Here is an 8,761-nt window from a genome sequence, read left to right on the forward strand (position 1 = left end):
TCTAACCTTTAAAAATACATTTTACTTAACTAACATGTAATATACATATATATCTGTGCAAAAAGTGGCCATTTCAGCCCTAAACCCACTAATTTATTGATTATAATTTGGTAAAGCGCCTAGGGTGCAAGGTAGTCCATATTCTTTGCGCCAAACTCCAGTAGCTCATCTTGCAAGAGTTCAATTATCTAACCTTTAAAAATACGTTTTACTTAAAGCAGCTACGAGCAACTTTTTCGATTGTTATTAAACAGTATAAATTTAATATCAATGCATCACATCTTACCTCTAATAGTCGACGAGACCAAAGCCGTGTGTATCTGAGATTGCTCCCTTAGGTGATTATTAAGTCTATAGTCTGTCTAAACTCGCGCCAACAGGGGGCTCTCTAGAGCGACCGGACCGGGTAACCCGGAAGTGAAACGCGGAAGTGAAACCAGGAAGTGAAACGCAGCTGCCTTTTTACGCCGTTTGCGCTGCCTAGCAACATAACATAAACAATGTGAACACCACGCATACTCGCGGGAACATCTCTCGTTATATTCTAACAGGTTTTTTGGAAGTTATTTTGTGGTTATGGCCGAAGTGGCTGCTGCAAACCGTTTCATTTCAATTCCTGATCTGCCCTGGCTACAGACACACTAACACTGGCCGATTCACTCGGGGTTCAAGCGAGACTACTCTGCGTTGGTATCGTCGACTATTAGAGGTAAGATGTGATGCATTGATATGAAATTTATACTGTTTAATAACAATCGAAAAAGTTGCTCGTAGCTGCTTTAACTAACATGTAATATACATATATATCTGTGCAAAAAGTGGCCATTTCAGCCCTAAACCCACTAATTTATTGATTATAGTTTGATTAAAAATTAGAAATATGAATTGGAATGTTGAATATATGAACAGAAAACATTCTGCTTTATCATGTGAATCTATATCTTGAGCGATTTTGGTGTTTTGTGGCGAAAAAACAGCAAGAAAGTTACCTGTTTCACTGTGATGCTCTCAGTTCAACTCTGTCCAAGTGATGTCTCCCTCCTACTGCAAAGTTTGTTTACACAGGTGCAAGACTGAAAGGCGCAGGTCCCAATAGGCCCCGCCCACCGATGAAGAGAAGATGCTGTGAATTGCGCCTGTCTCCCGTGCCTCGTATTTTTTAAAGGGTACCTATGCCCGTTTTTTTCTTTTCTTCCCCCCCCCCATTTTTTCAGGATTGGCCACTAATAATGAGACAATGGCACAGTTAAAATATTAGCCTCCAAAAACAAGGCCTTGTGGAGTTATAGCCCTTTCAATTGGTCAAATGTAGAAATAAAGTGAAAAAAACAAAACGACCCGATTTGGCTCTAATTTGCTGACAGTAGGCGTTGAAAGATGCCCTAGCTGACAAATTTTGTGAAGTTACCTGTGGGGGTCAAGGTTCAAAGGTCAATCCCGCAGGCCAGCAATTGAAGCTGCAACCAATGGGCGATGAATATAATTAAATGTACTGTATATGCACATTGTTCCCAGTCACCCACAAGCCCCTCGTTTCGTTCTCCAAGTGGTTTCTCTTAGTCGGAATGAAGGCAACTCTATTTACTTAAGCCTATGCTGACTTTATATTAGGCTATATTTGTCTGTATTTATAGAGGTCCTTGGTTGCTATGACTTGCCGTAAATTTCCAGACTCATGCCTACATAGTGCGTCAGTCTTCATGTGATTTCCATTGACCATTTATGGTTTGGTGGGTGTGGGATATGGGGCAGCCAGTTGGACTGTGATTGGTCACAGGGGAATTGCCTGCAGCTGTGCACACAGTTGCTGATAGGTTAGTCATTCTTTTCCACAGTGCAGGAATCGTTAGTAGGGATTCTATGCAAGGTTTGATAGATGAGACCCCTGGTATACTTACCTCATACCTGTGAAACAAAACAGTTATACATTGATGTATCTATGCACAGGTGGCTTCACTTCACTTCCTGGAGTTTGTCCACGTGAGGAAGTCCGCTTCCAGGCGGACCAATAAAGTGGTATCCAGGACCGTCACGCTGCACCGGGTCAGAGTGAAGGAGACAAAGGAGAAAAGGTTCGTCCCGAAGCAGCACCTTTTGACCGTATTCACCGTATTGCACATTTGAATGCATCAAATATATATTTATTTTATTTGATATATTTATTTTTTCGGTATAGGACCATGTTTGTCGTGTGGCAACTACATGTGTCGCATGGACATCTGGCACTCCCTGTCTAGTGGCTAGATGACATGAAAAATACAACACACATTGAGTTTAAAAATATATAATGACACTATTTAAACACATATGTATAAGTATTGCGTGTGACTCAAGTAAAACTTATTTTTAAGTGTTATATAATTGAACTTTTAGTATTTTAAACTGACCTCTCACTGATGGTACATCACTGCCACCACCGTATTGCAAATGTTTACTATGAAACTGTGCATTCATGGAGTCAATTGCATAAATCAGAATATATGGGACTAAATACACATTTGAATGGATCAAATATATATTTATTTTATTTGATATATTTATTTATTCGGTATAGGACCATGTTTGTCGTGTGGCAACTACATGTGTCGCATGGACATCTGGCACTCCCTGTCTAGTGGCTAGATGACATGAAAAATACAACACACATTGAGTTTAAAAATATATAATGACACTATTTAAACACATATGTACCGGTATATGTATTGCGTGTTACTTAACACATTCACTGCCAGCCGTTTTTTTTTTTTACTGTAGGTAGGTTCTGCCAGAGGGTTTTTTTGAGGATTCTGGCTTATCTTTCAAGACCCGAGGATTCTTTTCTGCTAAGATTTTGTGAACACACAATATCTCAAAAGAACTAATAGAATGTGTGCTTTCTCTGTCTAAAAGAGTTAGTTTGTAGAGTTAGTAGTTATGTAAGCATTAACAGTTGAATACAGCATGGTTTCAGCGTCTGAAAAATTATTCAGAGATAAACGGCTTTTTGTGAAATTCGATAGAACAGTCACTTTAACCATTAATTTTTGGCATCAGTAAGACGTCAGACATCTAAACAATAGTTTTGAACAGTAATTTCCTCCATAACAGCAGGAAACCCCCCTCTGCTTCCAACTCCTCCCTCCGTGGGCGTTCTCCTCCGCCCTCCTTGGCTCTGCAGCGGGTCTGTGACAAACGAGTTGCTGCTGCCTGGCAGTCTGGATGGGGCTCGCTGGATGGGTTTCGCTCGTTTCTTGGCGGTCCGGTTGAGAGCTCTGATGAAGCTCTTGCGATTCTGGGCTTATTTATGGTGCGTGTTTCAAAGTGTGCATCCAGTCTATTCTTGGAACCCCCCACCGTTGCCACCGCTGTGCGTCAGCGCGAAAGTGAAAGCGTTTTCGCCATCCATTTTACAGTATGAGAACGGCTTCCTCGCGCTTTTCCCTCCAGTTTTGGCTCGCCTCTTTCTACTGTGGAGAGACATGTCGCCACTCAGTGGGTCGGTAAAATAGATTATACACATTCAATACCTCCAATTCAACACGTCATTGGCAGTGAACGTGTTAAGTAAAACTTATTTTTAAGTGTTATATAATTGAACTTTTAGTATTTTAAACTGGCCTTTCACCGATGGTACATCACTGCCATCACTGTATTGCAAATGTTTACTATGAAACTGCATTCATGGGGACAATTGCATAAATCAGAATCTATGGGACTAAATACACATTTGAATGGCGATTGGCCCCTGTTCTCTATTAGGCACTCAGTCACTTTAGGTTTTGGCTTGGCACACGGTCTGTTAGTATCTTTTTATATATTTTTTTACTGTGTTTTTCTAATATTGTCTACTGTGTGTTTTTATTAACTGTATGTGAGCTGCTGGTACATGAATTTCCTTCGGGATAAATAAAGTATCTACCTACCTACCTACCTACCTAGATACAAACTCAAGCGTGGTGTTATGTAGGAATGTTTGTCTATTTTCTTTGGATAGATAAAGACTCTTGGGTGATGGTGGCTTGTTTTCATGATACATTTAGCATGAGAGGGCAGGTGTAATGGTTTGGCATGTGGTAAAGATTATTTTTTAATTTATTTTACAGTAAAACAATGGGGAAGAGAAGCGGGCCGGCGGTGGCATGCCCCATCCCGGGGTGTGAAAGTGGGCGCCGTTATCGCCACCTGGCCAAGCACCTGAGGGAGCAACATCTAGAAATACAGAACAGCCAGGAGAGGTCAATTTATAATAACATGGCCACCCACCACTTGCCCCTGGAGGAGGGAAGCTGCCCGATAGCGTCGTGCTTGGGTAGGCGCTTTCAGTGTCTGCGGAAGCACCTATTAGTCCATCGCGAGCTGACGGGGAAGGAGATGCACGCAGTCCGGGCTAGCCTACAAAAAAAGGCCGCCTGTGACCTGTTGAGCCGCCTCAGGGCATCCAACCCTGATCCCCCCATGGCCACCACTATGGACCGGGATGAGGGAGGAGAATCTGAAGAGGAGCTCGGGCCAGCCCACGCACCCCCCCCCCCCCCACCTGAATTGAGCAACGCCGAGCTCCGCGTTGCGAACAGGCGGCTCACGGAGGAGAACAGGCGGCTCACGGAGGATAATTCTGCACTACAGCGGGAGAACTTGGCCCTGCGGGCCAAATTGAGGGCGGTAGTGAGGGTAAGTGAAAACAGAGGGACAAGTTTAAATACTGTAGAATATCTAAATACTTATCCTTGACTTGGATCCGCTTTCTCTCTATGTTTCATTTCTACAGCAAGGTGCCGTGCTCCCAGCTCCAGGTGACTCTGAGGCCTCCTCCACAGAGGAACCCAGACAGCCTCCTCCTGCAGGGAAGAAGAAGGTCGCAAAATTCCGGCACATCAAGAAGGCCCGTCATAGGCCAGCCGTGGCCTCTGGAGCATCCTCCACGGACAGCAGCCTGCCCACCCCCACAACTGTGAGTACAATGTATTACCTATATAATTATATGAATTCTTTATACATGTATATATACATGAATATGGACTATAAAGAATGCTGTTACGCCTACCTGACATACCTAGCTCATACCTGGAGTAACAAATTATACATTGCTGTATCTATGCACAGGTGCCTCCACCCGAGCAGGTGTCAGCGCCCTCTTCAGATGAGGATGTGCCCGAGACAGACACAGTCATTGAAGTGAGTGAAATGTTGTACTGCCACAAGATTGTCTTCCTTAATGAATATGGAGTATAAAGAATGCTGGTACACCTACCTGACATACTTAGCTCATACCTGGAGTAACAAATTATACATTGCTGTATCTATGCACAGGTGCCTTCACCCGAGCAGGTGTCAGCGCCCTCTTCAGATGAGGATGTGCCCAAGACAGACACAGTCATTGAAGTGAGTGAAATGTTGTACTGCCACAAGATTGTCTTCCTTAATGAATATGGAGTATAAAGAATGCTGGTACACCTACCTGACATACTTAGCTCATACCTGGAGTAACAAATTATACATTGCTGTATCTATGCACAGGTGGCTTCACGCCCAGGCAGCCCTGGTTCCTCCACTTCCTCCCCCCTTGTGTACCCGGTCTTGCCGGCGCTGATTAAGCGCAAATGGAAAAGCGCCGGTGCGCCTGCGGTAGCCCTGCCCGACGACATCCGTCAAATTTTCGGCGGGAGTGGGAAGGGCTCGCAGATGCGCTTTGTTCAGCTCCCGCCCACAATTGGTGAGAAACAACACACTCTGTACGTTTACTAATGACATACAGAGTCATTAGTCATACTAATACAAATGGTTAATCACTCATTTATCATGTGCCTTCACAGCTAGGTTCCTGGACGAATACAAGGAGTACCTGCTCGGGGATCAAGAGATCCTCACCCCGAAAATGCGTCAAAATGGGGTGACGGCCCTGAGCCACATCAAAGCATACCCGGCCTACATGATGCAGGGCTGGGAGAACAAGGACTTCTGGACCTGGCATTTTATAAATAACTTGCGCCGCCAGAGAAAGTAGGTGTAGTTATGACAACAAGAAATCACTAATTGTTTATGCCACAATCCCAATAGTGACTAAACACAAACTCATCTTTCCACAGCCTCCCTCACATCCTCAGACAGCAGGAGCTGGCACCCACCAGCCAGGTTAAATTCCTGACGGAGGTCAGCGAATTCCTGACCTATTGCTCCCTCAAACGACCCAAGGACAGCCGGGTGAGAGCGCAGGAGTGGGTGGTCTTAAGTCGGGCGGCCAAGAGGACCACAAAACTGATCTCCAGGACGGTGTCGCTCCACCGTTGCCTGGTCAAAGCCAGGAAGGAGAAGGCGCTCCTCCCCAAAGAAGCCCTTGCCACCTGCCAGGAAAAGGCATGGAAAATAATCCCCAAGTTACTGGGTAAGTCCTCATTCTACATATGTTTGTGTGTTTGTGGTATACCTGCTATACCTACCGTAAACATGGAGAAATGTGTGTGTTCACTTACCTGTTATACATGCCTTAGACCTTGAGCAACAACGTTCTTATACATTATTCTAACTGACCTACTCACTCGTACTCACCTCATACTTCATTGGATGGCTAATAATCTCTTCCCCCTCCTTCTCATTTCTCTCCCTCCAACCTGCTCTCTTTGGCTGTGTTCTTGATACAGCCGCCATCACAAAGGCCCCACCACCAGTCACACGCAGGGACAAGGCGTGGACCACCATTTACAGTTTCTATCGGCACCTGGCCGCCTACCTGGTGACTCTGTACGGGAAGAGGTCAGGGGTGCTGACTGGCATGACCACGCAGGAGGTCGCCGGAGCCCACGGCAATGATGAGACCGGCTACCTCATCAATGTAAGTTTAGACTGGATGTAAAACAGTCTTTAAAATTCATGAATTTCATTTCCTAATGCATGTATTTTGTTGTACTTGATCATGTGTAATGATCATTAAGGTTTTGTCTGTTGAATCTTTTTGTCTGCCTCTTTTTCTGTTGCAGGTCGCAGACAGTAAGACCGTGAGGACTCACGGCTTCTCGCAGATCTACTTGTATGCTGACGAGATGCAATGGTTCCGGGACTGGCTCCTGCTGAGGGAGAGGACCCCACCAAAGACTGAATATTTCTTCAACACCTCGGGAGTGGGCCAGTCTCGAAACCTCATACGCCACTTCAGGCGAGCATGGACCGGGATGGGGCTGGAAGGGAAGCCGTCCTTCCTGGACGTCAGAACTGCAGTCTCCACCTATGTGAGTTAAACCTATGTGAGATAAATTATTTGGAGCTACAACCCTTGGTTTGTACGGGGTGCGAGTTCATGTAAAGTGGAACCAGGCTTTGAAACAAATCTATCTAACTTGGTCTCTTTAGATAGTAAGTAGCCCTGATGGCACCTTTGGTGCCAAAGTCGACCTGATGGCATGCTGTCAGGGCTACTTTGGCAAAATAGCTGCCATCAGGGCTACTAAGTGAGACTTAAGTGTCAAAGCCCAATTCACTCCCCAGTGATGTATGTAGGAGTGTGTTTCAGGTCTATTGGAGTCGATTGCTAGGGTTAGGCTTTGAAAAGGCTGTTCTTTTGTTTTCAGAAATGGAAGGAAACTGACCCAGAACTGCGGGCGGAAGTTGCAAGATTTATGGACCATTCCATAAATTCACAGGAAAGGTTCTATGCCATGTACAAAGATGTGGGGCGCGCGGCGCGCATGCGCCAAATCTTCACAGCTATTTCGGCATGCACAGAGATGGAACAAGTCAACTCCCCCCCTCCCACTCCTGCAGACGATGATCAAACGCCGGGCCCAAGCCAAAGGCATCGGTCTGCCGAGTGGGTGAGGGGCCGCAGGCCTGAGCTGAGGCCCTCCAGTGCCTCGCCCACGCGACGGGGGCCACTGGATGTGGTGACGGGCCCGGGAGAAGGACCTTCCCGCCGCCTTGGCCGCACTGCCAGGCGTGGCAGTTATGCCACAGGCAGGCCTAGCTGGGCCTGCCTGTGGCATAACTGCCACGCCTGGCAGTGCGGCCAAGGTGGCGGGCAGGTCCCACAGGTGTCACCTAAAAAGAGGGCGGCCAAGCGCTCTCCCCCTACCAGCCCAGAAGGCAGAAGCCAACCTGAGCTTGAGGCGGTAAGTCAAATCATGTATGATGAAGCCTCTTTGTCTTTGAACTGTGCCCAAGTTCACAACATTTAATTTGTCTTATGTTTGTGCTTACAATACAGACACCAAAGAAGAAGAGGAGGTACGCCACCCGGAGGGCTGCTCTCCTGTCCCCAGCCAAATTCAGCCCCTCCAAGTATCGACTGCGCCAGGCGGTGGTAAAACTAAAAAAGATCCTGGACTTCCACCCCCAATGAGACTCCCCACCGTTGTAAATAGTTGTAAAAGTTAATTGTTGTTACAAGTTGATGTTTTTGTTTGTTTGTTTTATTGTTCATATTGTTTTTCTTGTTATTGCTGTCTGTGCAACCCCAGAAACCCTCCCCACCACCCTTGTTTACAGCTGTCAACTTTTCATAATTTTATGGATATGTGAGCACCCTGTGTGGCAGCTTGCCACCATGTTCATTGCACTGCTGTTGCAGAAAAAAAAAAAAACTGCACTTGCAGGAACAAAAACAAACAAAAAAACAACAAAACAAAAAACCTCCACATGGACACTGCCTTGACGTGGCGTGGCGGCTTAAGGCCTGCGTGATCCCAGAGCCTCTGGAGAGGGGACTGCCATTCTCCAGAGGCTCTGGCATCACGCAGGCTAACTAAAGTGTCCAAAACTAAAAATAAATCCATAGAATGTCGAATGGTAAGTG

The sequence above is a fragment of the Poromitra crassiceps genome (genome assembly GCF_964638095.1).
Source record: "Poromitra crassiceps genome assembly, contig: HAP1_SCAFFOLD_102, whole genome shotgun sequence".
NCBI lineage: Eukaryota > Metazoa > Chordata > Actinopteri > Beryciformes > Melamphaidae > Poromitra > Poromitra crassiceps.